The sequence below is a fragment of the Pelodiscus sinensis genome, chromosome 4 (genome assembly GCF_052426305.1).
Source record: "Pelodiscus sinensis isolate ZL-2025 chromosome 4, ASM5242630v1, whole genome shotgun sequence".
NCBI lineage: Eukaryota > Metazoa > Chordata > Testudines > Trionychidae > Pelodiscus > Pelodiscus sinensis.
In genome coordinates, this window is record NC_143055.1 from 12212686 (window position 1) to 12234762 (window position 22077).

A 22077-nucleotide genomic window follows, 5' to 3' on the forward strand; every position below is an offset into this window, starting at 1 on the left:
GATTAGTCAAAGACAACTGAGGAAAAAATCATTTTTAGTGCTCATTGTCTGATTATGGTCTGATGATCACTAATTATCTTCATCTCATGTCCTCGACAAGCCATTGTAGAAATCTCATCAAAATGGGAAATATTTTATTTGAGACTGGGGTCCACCATGGAGCCTGACGTTGAATTTATTGCCACCCGAAACAGTCCCATAGTTCATACTAATTAAGAAGCTATTACTCACCATGCAAGGGCAAGTTCATTGTTCTTGCATAAACTGTAATAAAAATATTATTATAATGCACATGAAAAAAATGTTCTCCCCTTGTGAAAATTCTTAGAGCTATGTATCAAATGTATATAGTATTTTCCACAAATGACCCACTGCAACCCACCATAAGAACAAGACTGACTGATGTGGTCCTCGTAGCTGAAAGTCTGAGGATCCCTGGTTTAGACCCAAGGCTCCCAGTCTAAGGTAAGGCCCTGAGGATGATGAACAACCTTCTAGGTTAGATATTACAAACTCATCTGACACAATTTTTTTTCACTGTAGACTTGGATGTAAATGACCACTGGAACAAACAATGGAGATGGTGTATTCTCCATTGTTGGATTTCTTCAGATCAAGAGGGATGCTTTTTCTGGAAGCTATATATTAGTCAGACTGGTTACTGGTGGAATTCTAGGGCGTGTTTTATACAGAAGTTCAGACTAGATGATATAGTGATCTCTTCTGGCCTTCAGACCTATGACCTGGAACCATATTTCAAGCTCAGTGATCTAATACAGAACACATTGTATTACAATCCTCGCTAGCCATTTGATATAATAGTGCATGTCCATGTTTTTCTTAATCTACAGAATTCATCTATTTTAAAGTTAAACTGCCTGATTACTACTGAAAACTAACAATCATTTGCTAAATTTTGCAACAGTAGAAACATCACATACATATTGTCAGCCTCGTTAGATTATTTTGCAGTAGAATTAAATTGACCTTATATGGCATTTCAGATTGTCTTATTCTGTAATCCTAGTAATGAATATTCATTTTCATTCATAACTAAGGAGCTTCTGTTTGAAAAGCTTGTCTTATTTCTTTTGTTGGTATTTAATCAAAGCTCTGACCAATATGCCAGCTCAGATAAATACTGGCTGCAGCTCAGGATTAGTCAACACTGTCTCCAGAAAACCCCATCAACCTGTTTTTTGTCATTGGGATGTCATCCTCATTAGTTGCAATCTCTTTACCAGAATTGCCTTCTGATGAACTTCGTCCAAAAAACAACTTTGGCTGCCATAGAAATGCCTTCTAATATCTGCATTCTCATTTCAACTACATTCCTTTCTCCCTGACATGCCGGGCTTTCTGAGGGTGGATTGGCGTGGTCTCTTGTCTATTTTTCTTCTGAAAAATCTTCTCCCAACTACATGGAATCAGTATGTGCACACAAATTAAGCACTTATCTTCAGATATTTAGGGCCTGATCCAAAGTCCATTAAAGTCAATGGAAAGTCTCTCACTCATGTTATTACACTTTATGAAGCTCATTAATTGACAAAGAAAGTTGCAATCCCCAGGCATGTTTTTGGTTTGGCATATAATGCGTCATAGTTTATGTTGTTATGATCTTCAGTGGAGATACACCAATTCATGTCATCTCAGAATCTGGCCCTATTTATTTATCTGCTAACACCCATCTCTTATGAACTACATATGTGCCTTCATTGCCATCAGTAATTGACAAAATCTCTGGTGTGGCCATTGGAATTATGTAGACATACATGACTGAAGGACTTCAAAATCTGGCCCTTCTGCCAAGCAGCAAAAGTGAGGGAGCATTCTGGGACATTTGCAACATTCTCACAACTGTCATCAAAAGCTTCCAAGTGAGGGTTCCACCCAGAGCAATTGCTGATGTGGGAATAAGTAATCAACGTGTATCTCAGTTAGTTAGAATCACTTTGGAAATTGAAATGCTACAAATATGCATAATCTGTTACACCCACAATGGAATAGGTGGTCTGCTTCAAAAGAGCTCTGATGAATAAAGGCTCTGCAAAATGTCTGCTTTCAATTTGCATTAAATTCGTAAGTCCCAACTTGCTGACTTGATTCATTGGTTTCACACTCTTAGGGGAGAGGGGTAGCTCAGTGGTTTGGGTATTGGCCTGCTAAACTCAGGGTTATGAGTTCAGTTCTTGTAGAGGCCATTTGGGGCAAAAGTTTGTCAGGGGTGGTACTTGGTCCTGCTGTGAAGGCAGGGGACTAGACTCAATGACCTTTCAAGGTTCCTTCCAGTTCTGGGAAATAGGTGATCTCCATTAATAAAAAAAAAAACACCCTAAGAAGTCCAAGCAAAACTTCACTCAAACATTGTGAAGGGCTTCAACTCTCTAGAACTCATGAACTTTAGGGAAGGAGGCTAGCAGTCCTGTATGTGGTCCAAGCAAAGGCCTGTACTGTTGCATTTATGCATACAGTTCCTTTGAAGCTGTAGCCGGAAACCAAGGTGTGGCAGAATTTCTGCAAAGGAATATTTTCTGTCATGCCTCACAATTAATTATCATTATTCATTTGTATTACCATATTGCCTCGCAGCCCTAGTCATGCACCAGGGCAGCTGTCCAAACAGAACAAGACAGTCTGTGCTCCAAAGAGCTTGTAATCTAAGTCTAAGACAAATCACAGATGGAGATTGACAGAGAAGGAAGTACAAGGGAACATAAAGACATGGTGCCAGGCATTGGCTCGTTGTGAACCAGAGGAAAGTTCTTCTCACCACAGGACTTCCTGTTTGATAAATCCTGTCAGGAGAGGAAGGCTTCACTGGAGAAACCATGATGTTATTATGAAAGCTTTGAACCATTAATTCCAACGTGAATATACTGAAGGATTTAGAGACCTGGAGAAAGTGCAAGAAGCCTTTGTAAAAGTCCTGTATAAATAAGCAGAGTATGGGGATTTGAGTATCTATAAATGAGACATGTACAGCTGAGTAGAAGTTGGTGTTTTAAAGAAGAATCCTCCAGGAAAATACAGTTATAATGAAAGTCTCAGGTAAAGCTGGAACAGATCCAAAAGATCCTCATAAAGAACTTGGGGGGAAGGGAAAATCGATGGACATTGAGGTCAGACTGGATGATTACAGTGGTTCCTTAGAAACTATGTACTGACATAGCAGCTGGTGCTAGGTAATATTCAAGTCACTTAACAAAGTAATTGGGAGGCTGGTGCCAGAAGAAGAAAAGGGAAAGAAAATTCCTGCGACTGAAGGAGAAGCACCAGGAAAATATTAAAAAATAATCTGTTTGGAGCAGAATTCTCTGAGCTGAAATGTGGCAGGAGTGGAAAACAAGAACACAGGACAGCAAAAGTCTGCCTAGCAGGAGGAAATGTCTGCAGGAAATGTACAGGGGAAAATAGGGGGGGCAAAGGATGCCTTTTTCCTGACAGCATTGAAGAACAGGCTGGGATTGCTAATCTCAAAACTGGTGATACTGTTATTGTAATTTAAAATAGATTCAGAGGTGACTATCTTGTAAAATGACTTTTAAGGAGGTGAGTCCCAGGTCTAGTCTGAGACAGTTCATGGGATTGGTCAGTCTGGCTAACTCAACATCCTTACCAAACACTTAGGAGTACTCATGTTGAATCCAGTAGGCAATGACTCTATTCTGATTAATGGGTCTGTCGCAAATAATCAAAGACTGATCTGCAGCCTTGGAAATGAGCCATATGAAATGGAGATGAACAGAGCTGCGAAAATGGCCTGCTTAAAGGAAAAGCAGTGAAGAGAAAGGAATATCCTGTGCATGCAGCCCAGCATAGAGAGTATCAGTGACAGCGTTTGAAGGAAAGGAAGAATTGGATTAGATGGAGAATGGTGCATTTGAGCACATTACTGCACCAATCGGTTCCACGGTGCCTCTAATGGAAATAATGAAGAAGTAAGGGGGAGAAATTAATATACCAGGTCTCACAAGAGCACACTCTTCACATTTGCATTGAAGATCCACAGTTTCATTTTCACAGATATTATTTGTGAGCTCCATATGGGATGAAGAGTCTTGAACGCAGCTGATGCTTTCCCTATTCTAGCATTGATATCCTTGTCTGTTCCTCCGTCTCTGCCCATAATACTCCCCAAGTAGGTAAACTGCTCCACATCTTCCAGATCATCCCCTCTCAGGATGCGACCTTTTCTTCCATGCTTTTAAGTTGGTGTGAAAGGAGAGTGACATCGTCAGCAAAATCAGTGTCCTCTAGTTGTTTGAAAGGTGTCCACTGAATGCCCCATTGATGGCCATATGTTGTCCTGCTCATAATCCAGTCCATTGTGATCAAGAACAGAAAAGATACCAAAACGTCTTTAAATCACAAGCAATAGACATTCATTAACAGAAGCCTGAGGTACATTCTTCACATCAAATGGCAGGACAAATGAGGAGCTTTGGAACAGAGCAGGACAAGAACCACTTGACATTCAAATCAAGAGAAGAAAATGGAAATGGCTAGGCCACATTCTCAGAAAACCATGTTCCAGTATAGTCCATCAAGCTCTCACATAGAACTCGCAAGGAAAACTCAAAAGAGGAAGACCATGGACAATGTGGAGAAGATCTACTGAGACTGAAGGATGACAATTGGGGTACTCCTGGAGTCAGCTAGAAGTTTTGTCTCAAGGCAGAGTGAAGTGGAGGAGACTTGTAGATGACCTATGCTCCACTTGGAGTACAAGAGTTTAATAGTAGTAGTAGTAGTAGAAGAGGGAGAAATTATATTCTTCCCATCATGGAAGACAGCAGCTGCAGCCAGCAAAGGAAAACACTCCAAGAAGAGTTGCTCACTGCAGGAAGGGCAGGGCATGGGTCATGTTTCTCAGGTGCAGGGGCTGGTAGGTGGGGCTGGGAGAGACCCCGATCACTGACATTGATGGAGCCCATCACCACAGGCCCATACAACTTGCCGCCTGCTTACACAAATCCATGTAGGTCCTCGGCAGAAGATTTTGGAGCAAATTCATGCCTAACCTGACTCCCAAAGGCCACAGACCTTGCAAACTGCTTAAACAATTTATGTGGAGCTGAGGTAAAGCACAGTTGTGCACTTTTGAGATTCGAAAGGAATCTGTTGCCTACATTCCTAGCACGGGCATTTTATACTGCCTTTCATCCCTTCAGCAGACAGCAGATGCCCTAAGGAAAACCAGGTCCATCAAAATTACATGGGGATCTGAAGGAGATTCGTGTCTTATTAAATGAAAAGTGCCATCAACTGGATGACTTAATGTGAATGGGTGTAATGAGAATGTCTCCACCATCTTTTATTCGGACAATCCAAGTGCCCTTTCCCAACTGCATCAGATGTTGAACTGTACTCTTTATTTGTTTGTTTTCTGCTTTATTTTTTTAAACACGTCATTTCTACAAGTCTCAGAGCGGTGACTGTGTTAGTCTGTATCTGGAGAAACAACAAAGAGTCCCATGACACCTTAAAGACTCACAGATTTATTTGGGCATCAGCTTTTTCATGGCCAAAGATCACAGTGCATTTGAGGAAGTAGGTCTTTGCCCATGAAAGCTGATGCCCAAATAAATCTGATAGGGTATGTCGACACTACCCTCCTAATTCGAAATAGGAGGGTAATGTAGGCATACCGCACTTGCAAATGAAGCCCGGGATTTGAATTTCCTGGGCTTCATTTGCATAAGCCGGGTGCCGCCATTTTTAAATCCCGGCTGGTTCGAACCCCGTGCCGCGCGGCTACACGTGGCACGAACTAGGTAGTTCGGACTAGGCTTCCTAGTTCGAACTACCGTTACTCCTCGTGGAATGAGGAGTAACGGTAGTTTGAACTAGGAAGCCTAGTCCGAACTACCTAGTTCGTGCCGCGTGTAGCTGCGCGGCACGGGGTTCGAACCAGCCGGGATTTAAAAATGGCGGCGCCCGGTTTATGCAAATGAAGCCCGGGAAATTCAAATCCCGGGCTTCATTTGCAAGTGCGGTATGCCTACATTACCCTGCTAGTTCGAACTAGCGGGGTAGTGTAGACATACCCTTAGGCTATGTCTAGACTGCAGGCTTCTTTCAGAAGAAGCTTTTCTGGAAGGCTGTGTCTAGACTACATGGCTCCGTCGATGGAGCCATGTAGATTAGGATTATAGGCAAAGGCAAATGAAGCCGCGATTTAAATGATCGCGGCTTCATTTACATTTATATGGCTGCCGCGCTGAGCCGACAAACAGCTGATCGGCTGTTTGTCCGCTCAGCGCGCTAGTCTGGACGCTCCCCTGCCGACATCAAAGCCCTTTCTCTGCAGCCCCGTTATTCCTCGTGGGATGAGGTTTACCGGGGATGCCGACAAAGGGCTTTGATGTCAGCAGGGGAGCGTCCAGACTAGTGCGCTGAGCAGACAAACAGCTGATCAGCTGTTTGTCGGCTCAGCGCAGCAGCCATGTAAATGTAAATGAAGCAGCGATCATTTAAATCACGGCTTCATTTCCCTTTGCCAAAACAACAAATCTACATGGCTCCGTCGACGGAGCCATGTAGTTTAGACGTACCCGAAGAGACCTTTCAAAAAAACTTCTTCTGAAAGAGAGCGTCCACATTGCCAAAGTGCATCAAAAAACCAATCTGCTTTTTTGACAGGTAGCATCCACACTGAATGGACGCTATCTCACATGTAAGCTGTGATTACTATGGGTGGAGTGGCCACTAGAGGACCTGTGCTTTTTCCTCTTTCCTCTTCTATCAAAAGAACTCCCTCTTCCCCGTCCACACACACCTTTTTCCGAAAGAGCTTTTTCAGAAAAAGTCTTCTTCTTTGTAGAAAGAGGTTTACCAATGTCAGAAAACCCCCCTCTGTTCTTTCCATTTTTTTTTTTTCAAAAGAATGCAGTTGCAGAGCAGACGTAAGTGTGGGGGTTTTTTCGGAAAAAAAGCTGTCTTTTCCAAAAAAATCTCTGTAGTGTAGACATCTTTAAGGTACCATGGGACTCATTATTTCTACAGAATAATCCTGATCTAGAGCCCATTGAAAACAATGGAAATCTTTCCATTAACTTCAGCTGGCATTTGATCAGGCCCTATCAGGCCTGCCCTGCCAGCAATACCCCTTCCAACTGAGGCCCCATCCCTTCCAGGAGCACAGAACTGGGGCCTTCCCCAGACCTTCCCTAGACACTTGCAGAGACTGTCAGCTCCCCTGAGCCCCACTAGTGTACAACATGCACTAGCAGGATCACTCAGACACCGATACATTCTTCTAACAGACCCTGGGCCTGTCTGGTGATGTATATGGTTGAAGTATAAAGATGCTCTTAACATGCCATAAAAGGCAGGTAACTGAAAAGCTGCAGCAGAGCCGATAAAGCAACTGTGTTTTAAGTCCAGACTCGGTATTGCTTTTCTGTCAATAAGCTCTCTATCTCTGGCCATTTTATATTTCAAAATTACAGCTACTTCCAACCTCCTCTCCCCCTCCACCCCATTTCTTTTTTCTTTCAGAAGAAAGAAAACATTTGCCCTGTAATAGGTTTTCCCAGCACATAATGAGACCAGGAATAAAATGAACACTGAAGATCGTTTCATTCCCTTGCCATTGTTATTTGAATGTTCGCGGTGTTATTAATGTCAAAATATCTAGGAGCACAATGCCAGCAGTTTATCTGTCATCAGATTTTTCTTCTTGTTGGAGTCATTTCAAAGTGGACTGAACAAAGCAATGGCAATGTTTCTCTCACTCTCACTGTTTAAGAAACAGTTTTTCACTGTGGGGTGCCTATCCAAACCAGGTTTTTTCTGTCTTGGGTATTTGCAAAGCTAAGGCCTGATCTACACTGGCATGTTTTGTTGCCAATAACTGCCTTTTGGCAACAAAACCGGGAGATCGTTTACACTGCAAGGTGACTGTTGATAGGAAAAATCCCGATTTTGGTGACAAAAAACTTCCATCCTTATGAAATACTTTTTTTAAATTTTCCCCTCTTTTTATTGTCAACAGAGAGCCAACGTGGACTCTGTGGTTTGTTTTGTAGAGAGAACTGGTTTTCACCAGTACCCCACAATGCCTGCCTTGATGGCTATGCTCAGTGTTTTTTTATCTCTGCTGCCCTGCAGGCATATACCCCTCCCTTTTCAAAACTCAGGGAAGTATCTGACAGCTGAGTGAGCCACTCTGGGGAATACACAAAGAGCAAATCATTGGAATGCTCTTGTTCTGCCCTGCTAGAGACACAGTGGCAGGCAGACGGCTGCTGCGGGGGGAGAGAGGGGGAGCTGGAGAGACTGCTGTCCTGATTTGATATTTGTCAGCACTGAGAGTTCACACAGCTATGAGGGAATCCCAAGAAATGCAGGGATCAGCTCTGCCTTCCGCACTGCACTGTGGGATGCTTACCTACATTGCTTTGCTCTATCTGTCAACAGGGAACTAACACTGTTACCATGAAATGTCAAAAATGGGAGGCAGAAAAACCAGTTTGACCCTTTTCACTTTTGGCAACTTGTGCATGTCAACAGCACTTTGCCTGCCAAACCTTCCTAGTGTAGACATACCCTAAGACAGTTAGGCTAGATCTGGACTGCGACATTTTTGCAGAAAAAGCTACCAAAATGTGCTCTACATCATCTAGACAGACAGACAGACAAACAGATAGTAAGTATCTGTCAACAATGCTTACTATTAGAATCTCTGCTTCTGTCATCCCATGATCTGATGATCAATCATTGGCTCCCAAATACGTCGCGAGGTATTTAAATAAAGTCCGGTTGTTCTTAGTGGCCAGTTGTTGGCAATCAAGATTAGTCAGGCTTGCTGTGATTAACGAGTCTGATTGCTGATGGGGAAGGAGTGAGCCAGTATTTTGTTTTCCATTGTGTCACAGTGCACACTGCCTTGGGCTATGCATTATCTATACGATCATGGAAATGAATACTTTCTTAAAAATTACATTACACTATCAAAACATTTTTCCTTTTTCTCCTCAGTTTGGTGGAAGGTGTATAGAAGCCAGGGCAACTGATATGATGGGATTGAATAGACATTGATGAGTATGCCACACACTGGTAAGTCTGTTTTTCACTTCAATTAAATCATGTTATTAAATATTTTCTATATATGGCCCTAAGTTCTGTTACAACAATTGAGAAACTACCATGACTCTACAGACCCCTTCCTTCGGATCACTCAAATGCTCCTTAGGAAGTGGCTACAGCAGCAGATTTCTCCTCCCTTATGAGCAACACAGACAAATGGGAATTAAACCAGCTGAGTCCTTTAGAAGTTACTCTGAAGTTTTGTGAAATTTCATCGAGAACTATTAGTTAGTCTATAAGGTGCCACAGGACTTCTCGTCGCTATCGAGAACTATGATATATTAGAAGTAATATCTCTTTACATAGTTTGAAAGCTCACTAGTGGGCATCCCATCTTCTACTGAAGATCTACAAAGCTATGTGCACATAGATAGGTAGGCCTGGTGCTAATTGGGCATCTAACTGAATATTGCCATTTATCAATAACATATCTGAGCATCACTGGAACACAATGGCCGATAGCAATTCTGAATGGTTTTTTTTAATGTATGTTGATTGTAAAATGCCTGGAGGTAATATGTTCCCAACTGAGGAAAAACTCAGAAAGTTGCATAACTAAGGAAACAGCTTACTGCCTTGCCTAAGCAGTCAGTACAGAAAGGAAATAATGTGTAATGGAAGTTCAAAATGTAGTAAGAAAGTTGGTTTACTTCTTACAACGCTGTAGCGGAAGAAATTTAGAGGAAGTTTAGAATCACCAACCATTATTTATGGCATCTCTGTCTGAATGAAATATCTCCTGCATTAATCCCTTCTGGAAATACAGGCCTTTCCTATGCCGTATGCCTCTTAAAACACATAATACAAAACAGAGACTACAGAAAAATATATGGACAAACATAAATATGATTTTTTCCCTTAGATGCATCCATGCAGCATCAGTGCCTATAAATTTGGATTATAGCTCTACTGCCATCAAGTGATAGAATGACTTTTAGTGAAGATATCCTTTTAGAGAAAGTGCATGCAGGCTATCAGAACTACTGAGATCTTAAAAAGAATCAGGGCAAATTTAACCTTCTTTCCTGCTCTGTCCCAACTATAAGAACTAGGATGACCAACTGCAAAAGAAAAAAAGCTTAGCAAATCAATAAAGGACAAAAGCTCTAATTAAAGGAAAAGACTAGGTTTTACTGTTGTTTAGGGGTAGGTCAGACAAAAATAATCCATGTGCTAGGACTTTAACAGGGTTCAAAAAGAGCTAAATAGATTAATGGAGGTCTTCACTAGACCCTCTAAATCAAACTCTGGAAGATCAACCATGACAGCATTGATCTTCCACAAAGTGAAGACATGGCCTTAGATGCCTACCTCCCGTTGATTTCAGAGTCAGACATGTAAGGATCTTTGAGGATTTGGAACATGATGGAAACGGAGGAGCTGTGTGGATGAGAGAGGTTATTATAACCAGCTTGGTTTTATGCCAGAAAACAATCAGAAATAGCCCTGAACCCTTTGAATTCTTTTGCCTGTACATGGCCCAAAAAATAGGAAACGTCAAACTTAATTCCACAGCAGCAAAATGATGGCTGCAGTAGCCAAAGCAGATCTGATCTGACCTGATCTAAGCAAACTGAGACTGAGAGAGAGAGGCCCCTAATAAAACAAAAAGGCTAATAAGGGACTCGGGATATTTGTTCCAATTACCCCGATTTTTATTCTGCATCCACCACCATCCAAAGTGACATGTATGGACTAAAGAAGCTGAATCTCAGCTCCACCTGTCTCTAGGGGTGTTTCTAGACTACATGCCTCCGTCGACGGAGGCATGTAGATTAGACAGATCGGCAGAGGGAAATGAAGCCGCAATTAAAATAATCGCAGCTTCATTTAAATTTAAATGGCTGCCCCGCTCTGCCGATCAGCTGTTTGTCGGCAGATCGGGGCAGTCTGGACGCGTCGCGTCGACAAAGAAGCCTTTCTTGATTGGCACAGGTAAACCTGGTTTCACAAGGCATACCTGTGCCAATCAAGAAAGGCTTCTTTGTCGACACGGCGCGTCCAGACTGCCCCGATCTGCCGACAAACAGCTGATCGGCAGAGCGGGGCAGCCATTTAAATTTAAATGAAGCCGCGATTATTTTAATCGCGGCTTCATTTCCCTCTGCTGATCTGTCTAATCTACATGCCTCCGTCGACGGAGGCATGTAGTTTAGACGTACCCTAGATAGAAGGAGAAGGGAAGCAATGTGTGTAAAGGATAAAAGAGAAGAATGGATCTACACCAGCCTGCAGAGGATAATGTTATTTCACGCCCCCCTTTTTTGGCCTGTGTTACGATGCAGTAATGCATTGCATAAGCTGGCAGATGCCAGGTGCTTCAGTTCGGTGGTAAAGGGAAAGGATGGTTCAAAAGCTCCAATATTTCCCTTCAAAGCAGGTTTTTTCAAGATCATTTGCTTTTAGCAGCCGGAAACTTATAAAAGGCCACTTCCATGCTGGCACTGCAGCCTTTTCTTCTGAGTGCAGGAGGTTAGATGAAAAAAAGTTCAATTAAGAGCCTGTCTTCCTGCAACTGATAATGGTTTTGACATTTGCAGAGAATCTCTTGATGACAATGAATGCCCCCGGTGGAGTAAAACAAATCGAAGCCCAGATTCTTTGCAGGAGTGAAAAATACCCTACAGCACCAGTGCTTGAATGCTCAAACTCTTTGTACTGAGGACATCAAACCAGCCCCTTCCCCAAATCAGAAATAATAGGACTGATTCACCACATACCAGAGATTTCCTTTCCTTCTGGAGCAACACAGTGGCGGGTGAAGCTGAAAGCTTTTATCAGCTTTCCGAGGAGTTGCCATGAGTAGAGACAGAGCCTCATGGTACTGAGTGACTAGCTTGATGTTTTGCAGGAGCACACCTGGCATGTGCTGTAGGAAAGTTCTCTCTTTTCAATAAGTTACGTGATCAACACCAGCATGATAAGAGTGCTGAGTATGGAGGAGGGCAGAAAGGACATGGCTCCTTTTATTCGGTTGGTTAACAGCTTCACTTCAGCCCCTGTTAGTGAAGGCAGCATCCAGGTGACTGGAGTAACCTCCAGAACACAGTTCTCACCAGGCCAGATTGAGATTCCCACTTACGGCACACAAGGCCATGTGACTACAAGGCTTCATCCATCATAGCTCTTGATGGAGAGAGCTGAGAATGAAAAGTGTTGTTTGCCTTCTCCTGCAAAGCTCTGATGAGATCTCATTGGCTGCGTCTAGACTGGCAAGTTTTTCTGCAAAAGCAGCTGCTTTTGCGGAAAAACTTGCTAGCTGTCTACACTGGCCGCTTGATTTTGCGCAAAAGCACTGATGTTCTACTGTCCGAAATCAGTGCTTCTTGCGTAAATGCTTTGACGTTCCCGTTCAGTCAAAAGCCCTTTTCTGGAAATGTTTTTGTGCAAGAGGGCCAGTGTAGACAGCTAAAAACTGTTTTGCGCAAAAAAGCCCTGATGGCGAAAATGGCGATTGGGGCTTTCTTGTGCAAAACCGCATCTAGATTGGCATGGACGCTTTTCCGCAAAAAGTGCTTTGCCAATTTAGACGCTCTTTTCCGCAAATGCTTTTAACAGAAAAATTATGCCGTTAAAAGCATTTGCGGAAAATCATGCCAGTCTAGACATAGCCATTGCGTTTTCAGGCATAGGCACAAGGCAATATTCTGGCAGGATTCAGTAACATTCCATCACACTGATGGCTTGAGGCAGTCCAAAGTACTAGTTAACTTTGTAAATGGGGATATGTCTAGACTACAGAGTTTTGTCAGAAAAACTGCCATATTTTCCAACAAAATTCACAGAATGTCCACACTGCTAGTGAGTTCTTTCCAGAGCAAATCAAAAGAACAGAGTAGTTTTTGCGCAATTGATATTCCTCATTCTATGAGGAAGAAGCCTTTTTGCGAAAGAGCTATTTTGCTAAAAGACATGTGTGGACGGGGAAGAGGGAGTTTTTTTGGAAGAAGAGGGAAGAGGAAAAAGCACAGGTGCCCTGGTGGCCATTCTGTCCATAGCAATCATAGTTTACATGCAAGAAAGCATCCCGGCAGTCTTGCTCCTCTCTTTCAAAAAAGCACATTGCTTTTTCAATGCGATTTTGCAGTGTGGACGCGCTTTTGCATAAGAAGCTTTTGCAGAAGATCTCTTCCGAAAAAAGCTTCTTGTGCAAGAAGCCTGCAGTCTAGACATAGCTTGGGATTTTACATCCCTAGCTGCTTCGGCCTCCCCAAGGGCAACTGTGTGTTTTTGCCAGCGACCTTCCAAGTTTCATGCCCCAAGTTGGCTGGCTTCTTAGAAAAACTGAACCTTTCATCCCTACTTTGCACTCATGCGAACTGCCCAGGTTAAACTCACTGCCCTTTGCACTCACGACAGTAGAGAGCATGTGCTAGAGGGAGCGGGAATCTCATTTTAAAATTCATTGAAATGAATCAGAAGCAATAAGAATTAGAGCCTTTTTCCTACTCGGAGCTTGAACAGACAAGAACTCATCGATCCAGCCTATCGCCCAAAGCAGTGAGCTCAAACTTTTTCTGGTATCCCCTCCTTGTAGTAGAATCTGTCCATGTTCCCACCGTCTGCAGGAGCCACAGTCGGGAACCACTGGTTGGGAGGCAGGGCCAGAAACAGGACAATGGCTAGGAGTGATGCCTCAGCCGGGGCCGGCAGGGGCGCTGAGGTTAAAGCAAGTGGCTGAGGCCGGAACCTCAGCTGTAGCTGAAGATGGGTTGAGGCTGGGGGCAGAGCAGGGCTGGATTGTGTTCCTTCCCCACCCTAATTGGGGGCTAGCCTGTGGCCCACTGAGACCCCCAAACATTCCTCCATGCGCTTGTATGGGGTACACACCAGAGCTTGGGGACCTTCGGCCTAAGGAGTAGGTAGAAAAGTACTATTAGTTGGGAAACTAAATGTGAGAGGTTACATGTTCTGTTGAAAGGCAGAGACAGCATCATTTCTGTAATGGATCATGTCATGGGCCATCAATTCCAGTATCCTATCTCTGACAATAGCAAGCACAAGCTACAAGAATGGCACAGATATGGGATAGCTTGAACCCTAGGAAAGTTTCTCTGTTAGCTACCCTAGGGTAATTATCTGGCCCCAATCACTCTATAATCTGAGCACCTCACAATCGTTAATGTATTATCACTACCCAAATTTTGAATGAGGAAACTGAGGCATGGAGGTTAAATGGCATGCCAGTGGGCACAAAGGGCTTTCGTGGTGCAGCTAGGATAGCAGCCCAAGTGGTTCTGGCTGTTAGATAGGCTATGGATGCTCAAAGTACTACATCAGGTTGACAGCTTAATTGGTTTTATGGCCACTCTCACACCTAGGAATGCCATCCTGAACCAAGAACCCATTGTACTGGGCACTATACTAATACAGGACAAAAAGATGGTCCATGCCCCAAGGAGTTTACAAACTGAGGAGATGACAAAAAGCAGTCGATAGGGGGAAAAAGGTAGACAGATGGGGATGTAAAGGGAAACCATTAGATGAAGTATTTATTAATACTATTATCAGAAGCCTCCATTTTGGGGGCCCATTGTGCTAAGTGCTGTAAAAAATATATAGACAAAGTCCATGCCCCCAAAGAATTTAATCTGAACAGGAACACATAGTCAACCTGTGGAACTCCTTGCCAGAAGATGTTGTGAAGGCCAGGACTTTAACAGGAGTCACACACAAAATAAAGCTAGATAAATTCATGAAGGATAGATCCATCAATGGTTATTTGCCAGGATGGGTAGGAATGGTGTCCCTAGCCTCTGTTTGTCAGAAGCTGGGAATGAATGATATTAGAAGTGATATTTGGATGTATGAATTCCACCTGAATTCCAAATTTATTTCTAAATTTCCTATTTATATGCTGGCCTGCCAATGGGGGAGGTAAAGGGACAATTTCCCTGGGCCCCAGCAATTCAAAAGGGTCTGGGACTCCTAGACTTTGATGCTGCTTCCACAGCCCTGGGTCCTTTTAATCGATGTCGGAGCCCTGCAGGGCACGCTCCGGGTGGCACTGTGGGCTGGCTGCTGCCATTCCTGCCCCTTCCACCGAAGGTCATGTCCCTTCTAGGAGCACAAATCTGCCTGCCACCTTGCCCAAGGGACCAGCAATTCTGTCATCTCCCCTGATTTGAAAGGGGGAAAAAAAGTCTGACACTTATTTAGCCAAAAGAATCACAGTGTGGAAAGAAACATTAATGGGACTCCACTTAATATAGCTACAGGAAGAAATTTAGGGGGGGAAAAAGAATGAGCCATTGAAATCACAGGTCTGATTTACACTACTCAGGAATCTCACCCGGCCATGCATCTATCCTTGAGATTTAGGAAGGGGACTATAAAAAGCAGGCGATTTAAAATGGGAATGTCATTAAAAACAAAGGGAAAAGTTGTTCTTATTCAAACGTTTTCTTCTCCACATGTCAAATCATCTTAAGAGAACTTTAGCAAATATCTTGAAAAAATGGTGTCCAATTATAAGGTGCTAAGTAGAGACAATCATGAGGGACATGAAAAATGATATTCAGATGGAACAATCAGATAGTAGCATTGGCATAATTACACCGCTGCATTTGAAGTCCTGTGGACACCAAGCTCTCCTCTTCGTTAGAAATCTGCAGAATTAGGAGGAGGTTGATATTTTTGTATTTAAATCACAACAGAAACAAAGATTCTGGCTGTCTCTCAGGTCAGAACACCATCATGTCACTGCAACAGTGAATCAGAATGCGAGAGCTCCAATTAATTTGGACCATTTTTGTACAATAACAGTTGTAACTCAAATAAGTAAGTAGGTTTGGCTAATTTGATTTGCCTTTTTAAACAGCCCATTCAGATTATTTCAGTGGGGGGGGGGCAAATATTTGAGCCCAGCTTTTTGGAATGGAATTGAGTCTGTCCTGAAACATGGATTTGTGTTTTAATGACTCACAAAACAACACTGGTGTTTTTATTATTTGAAATTGTTCAGAAGCCCCAGTGAATTAGCAAATGGAGCTCATAGCCCAATAGTAGAAACCTGAGTTCAAATGATGATGTGCCGGTGGTGAAATTGTTCTTTCTCTGGCTATTCTGTAATAGACTGAGATTTTTCAAAGAGAGTTAAGTACACAAATCCCATAGGAGACACATATTTTATAATCTCCTTGTTCTAATACTCTTCTTCCCCACTGCCTTTACTGACATTAGTAATGACATCTGCTATTGTCTCTGATATGGGCTATTACCCAGGTAACAATGCATGGCAGACAAATCAAAACAAAATTAGATACACACACATGCATAGGCACACAGTCCTGGCTTTGCTGTTGCTGGGAAATCCTGAGGCCAGAAATCTTTGGGCTTAATGAGAAAGATATTCATTGACTTCCAGACTGGATTTTCAATCAAACATTGTGTGATCATGTTGCCCTATGTCCCATGTTAGAAGAGGACATGTGCTAGACTTCTGGTCTCTTTATGATGGCAGCTCACAAGAGATTGTTAGTACTTGGTTAGTTACAGGACCTTCTGTCCTTCTGGGTCCCCCTCTCTCTAGCTCCTATGTGTATCTCTCTTCACTTTCAGCCCCACATGTATCCCGTCCACACAGCCTTATGGACTGCACTTTGCCCAGGGACACAAAGGGTATGTCTAGACTACATGGCTCCGTCGATGGAGCCATGTAGATGAGTTTACTAGACATAGGGAAATGAAGCGGTGATTTAAATAATCACTGCTTCATTTACATCAAAATGGCCACCGCGCTGTGCCGATCAGCTGTTTGGCAGCACAGCGTGGTAGTCTGGTTGTGCTATGGTCGACAAGGGAAGCCTTGTCGTGAAAAGCCTTGCCTCGTGAAATGAGGTTTACCGGGGCGGTCGACAAAGGCTTCCCTTGTTGACCGCGGCACGTCCAGACTACCGCGCTGTACCACCAAACAGCTGATTTGTTTAGACAAACATTCAGTCACAATGCTGGGGGTGTATTTTCAAACTCTTTCCCAGGCCCTCACAATCCTCTGAGAACACATTAATCAGAGACTGCAGTAGAGCCTAACAGAGGAATAGCTTGTTTATAACCATAATATATAGCCGACTATAGCAATTTATAAACTATTTATACATAAACCCTTAATGCTTCGGTGTATTTGTGAACTATCCAATCTGCAGACAAGGCCAATACTTTTCTACTTACAGGGTGTTGTGGAGATAAACATGTAAATGTGGCTCGCATGCTACCCCAAAGGTGTCAATATCAATGTTCCCTCTGATATTTCCCCATCCATGTGCAGATTTTTTCCATCCAGGTGCAGAATAAATGTTTATGTGCACCAAGGCATGTGTGAATGTGCACCACCAGTAGAAATAAAAACCTAGCTAGGAGGTGCTCTGTTAATCAGCTGGGAGGCATTTGAATTTCTCCTGAGCAGCTGCACAAGTTCACAGATTACAAGAAACACTGGACAACAACAGTGACTACGGTGTTAAAAACCCAGATTCCAATTTGGCAAACAGTCTGCATCAAAAGCAAAACCCTGCTTCCAAACACGCCTGTGCTTTAAACTATTCAAAACCAGGATCTGAATTTGATGTCTAAGCTCATCTCTTTTGCGAGCCACCATGGGAAATCTTGTACAGCTTTGCATATCAACAGCTTCTTCCTCCAAATACAGCATTTCCTAAGGTGTGCTGTAGGTGCTTTTCTCCTTTCCTTGCAAGAAGTAGGTACTGGTCACTCCCAGAGGCAACATGCTGACCCAGATGGACCAGTGGTTTGATCTACTATGACAAATCCTCAGTCCCTGTTATTTCTGCTTTTATAACTTTTCTCTGATGTATGTATTTCTTTTGACTTTTTGAAGGTCTCCAAAAATTTGCCGGAAAAAGTTGCTGCTGACTGTAAATCATATATATGCCCGGCAGTGATGCTTTTTTTCTTAGAACATTTCATTTCTTTAAAATATCAGAGTAATAACTGAGAAGAGTAAAGCTCTTGATTAATTCACTGAACAGAGGTAGTTGCAGTCAAAAGCAGCCTCCTTCTGTGCTCTCTATGTGCCATTATTCTCTGCTGTATGAGCACACTGGTAGGAACGTAAAATTTGCCACTCCAAATCAAATTACTAATTCGTCCAGTCCCCAAAGTAAGAGCCCATCTCCTCTAGAACCTTGCCACTTTGGTTAGGAAACTCATCCTGGTGTAGGAGACCCAAGTGCCATTCCTTCTTCTGCCAGATAAAGAGAAGATATTTGAAGAGCGGTTTCACAGCGTTGAAAAGTGTCACAGACCATGAAATCTGGTCTTTCGTGTGCTTACATTAACTCTTCACTGTACAGATTTCATGGGGGAGACCAATATTCCTCAAACTGGGGGATCTGATCTAAAAGAGGGCTTGGGGTCCTAACGTTATTGTATGGAGGTCACAGTTTTGCCACCCTGGCTTCTGTGCTGCCTTCAGAGTTAGGTGGCCAATCAGCTGCAGCTGCTGGCCAGGCACCCGGCTCTGAAGGAAGTACCCCACCAACAGCAGCACAGAAGTAAAAGTGGCAATACCTCACCATCCCACCCTTACTTCTGTGCTGCTGCCTTCAGAGCTGGGTCAGGACCCCTTACGGTAGCATGACATTTCAGATGAAAGTGTCTGAAATCATGAAATGTTTATTTTAAAAATCCTATGATTGTGAAGTTGACCAGACTGTGAATTTGGTAGGGCCCTAGACATATATATCTATATACAAAAAAACATGAATAAAACCCAGTCAGTGCTGCAGGAGAGTGGCCAATACCCTCCTGGACTTTTTAAAGTCCAGGATTTAGTCACAAAACAATCCCCATCCATCTAAAATCATGCTCGTTGTCCCAGTTAGTGGCATCAGGTGGTGACTCTCCATCATCAGTCTGCTTCAGCCCAGTGAAGGCTGTATCACCTGAACCCACTGTAATGTTAAATGACCTGACTGAGTCCTATGAGATCAGTTCAGCCATCACTGGTCTGTGAGGTCAGTTTTCTACCATCACTGCCAGTCCGACTGGGCCTTGTAACAGGCAACCGCCATCTGAGTGTCCCTGTGTGGCCAGGGGCGGCACTGTGGCACACTGCCTCTATTTTCCATTTCACAGCCTCTACAGAATTTCGCACCATCTTTCTCATGGCTCACACCACCCCTGCCTGAGTCTGATTTAATAACATCATTCAAAACAATGCTACAGGGCCCCAAATAAAGATTGTCGGGCCAACACAAACGTTCGTATCAACTCTGGCATCTTCTACCATCCCCGGAGCTCTTCTTCTGTCCCAGTCTGTCTTCACAAAGCTGTTACGCCCAGCCTTTCCGAGATGGAGCTCAGTCTTCTGGCTCTGCTCTCTAGGCCAAAATCCTTCTCCCAACCAGGGTCTTCTGAAGGAGCAACTTGCTCTCCTCTGCCACAATTTCCTCTTCTTCTTTCTTCTTCTTCTTGTATTTCATGGGGAGACAAACTCACTGGCTGAGTCCATGACTACCAAGCACCCAACACATAAGCTTTGTCTAAACTGCAGAGTTTTTGTGCAAGAAGCTTTTCGTGCAAAAACTTCTTGCGCAAAAGCGCATCCACACCTCAAAAGCACATTGCAAAAGCAATGTGCTTTTGCACAAGAGAGCGTCCACACTGCACGGACACTCTTGCGCAAGAAAGCTCTGATGGCCATTAACAGAATGGCCATCAGAGCACCTGTGCTTTTTCTGATAGGCTTTTTTCGTGCAAGAAACCCCTACAGAGCATCCACACATACCTTTTTGCACAAGAGCTGAAGTACAAAAAGGAGTTATTCCTTGTGGGGAGAGGAATAACTCTACCAGCAAAATCCCTCTGTCCTGTAGATTTACTGTATTTTTTTTTTGCGCAAAAATGCACTTGAGGTGTGGACGTTCCGCCGGTTTTTGCTCAAAACCGGCCGTTTGTGCACAAAAACCTTGTAGTGTAGACATAACCATAGAGAATTCAAGAATGAAAGTCTTAAAACCTTAAAGAATTGCAATACTGTATTTTTTTTAAGAGAGACCCCCATTTTCCTGATGATATTACAAGGTATTATAACAACAAAAATGTTGATTCTTGGAGGTCTCTTAAGTATTTCACATAAATACCCCCTTTTGATGGTACACACTAAAAGGAGATGATTGAGTGTATCCAGAGCCAGCCCACAACATTTTGTCACCTGAGGCGGGGAGCTCAAATGATGCCCCCATTCCCCCTCTCCTGCCAGTTATGTCTCTTGTGCCCTCCTTCCTCCAGCACAGCACTCCACCTTCTCTGTGCATCTAGAGCAGAGAGAATACACATGCACCAGCAGCAGACACAATATTCTACACTCTGGATCCTAGTGGTGCCCCCCACAGTCTGGCACCTGAGGCAGACACCTCAGTTCGCCTCATGGTAAGGCCAGCCCTGAGTGTTTCCTGGACCTTGCATATCCACATAATCCATCTTTATGTTTGTTTGTTACAGATAAAATTGCTCTTTAAGCCACAACGACCAGTTAAAATTCTGCATAAACCCACTTCACACTTTCCCTGAGGCCGTTGGAGTATATTATCAGTTTTGACTCGGGCATATTTCATGGAATTTTTTCTCTTTTGTTTCTTTTGCCCATATTTTCTGCCATTTCTCTCTTCATTCATTTTTAAATAGATTTTTAAACTCCTGTTTACTTAAAGGCTATGTCTAGACTGCAAGCCTCTTTCGAAAGAGCGCGTCTAGACTGCATGCGGAATTTCGAAAAAGCAAGCCGCTTTTTCGAAAGAAAGCACCCAGTGAGTCTGGATGCTCTCTTTCTAAAAAGCCTGTTTGCTGTCAAGAACGCCTTCTTTCGAAAGAGCACTTTCGAAAGAAGGCGTTCTTCCTCGTGGAATTAGGTTTACCACCGTCGAAAGAAAAGACGCATTCTTTCGATTTAATTTCGAAAGAACGCGGCTGCAATCTAGACGCAGGTGAAGTTTTTTTGAAAAAAGGCTACTTTTTTCGAAAAAACCCCTGAGTCTGGACACAGCCCCAGGGAACTCTAAATCAACATTCTTGTGTCAGCAGAGGGATGCAGTCTGGAGATAGCTTTAGACTGCGATTTCATTGCCTGCCATTCCTATCAGCACTGGTCTATGCTATTACTATGATTACACCTTGCTGCATCAATTCTGTTGATAATAGTAATAATTCATTGAGGGTATGTCTAGACTACATTGTTTTTTTTTTAAAAAAAAGCCCTTTTTTCGAAAAAACTTCACCCGCGTCTACACTGCAATTGCATTCTTTTGAAATTAAATCGAAAGAACACAGAGGTTTTCTCGACATTGGTAAACCTCATTTTACGAGGAAAAAAGGCGTGTGGACTCAGAACAGGGACATTTTTCGAAAGAGGAGGCAATCAAAAAAAGCAGAGGTGCCTTGGTGGCCATTCTGTGAATAGCAATCAGGGCTTTCTTTCGAGAAAGCGTCCATGCAGTCTGCACGCTCTCTTTCAAAAAAGCAGATCGCTTTTTCTATCCGGTTTTGAGCTGTGGATGCTCTCTTTCGAAAAAAGCTTTCAGTCTAGACGTACTCTAAGTCTGTTGTTTCTGATCTCTGAAGTGTCTTTCTGGTTGCCAGTGCTCCTCATAAGGAATCAGATGGGATGACCACACCGTCTGGGCACACATCTTTGACTTAGTGCCAGCATCATTCCTGCCATTTTAGCTGTCAAAAGAGCTACACAGTTGAATAGTCTGACAGCTTTCTTGATTCCAAGTGAAGGAATACAGAATGCTGTTCTCACTCTTCCTGTTCTTATATCTTTGGAGCTGTCAGTATACATTTGGCAGTCCTGTCCCCACTTATCACATCATATTGATTTACTAGATCTTGCATATTTAGAACTCCTTTCCTCTTGTAATTGCATTATACAATTGCATACCTACCTCTAGTTGCTAATTATAATGTTTTTTTCCCAGAACTATAGATTTTTAACTTCTTTTAGGTCTTACATTTCGCTAAGGG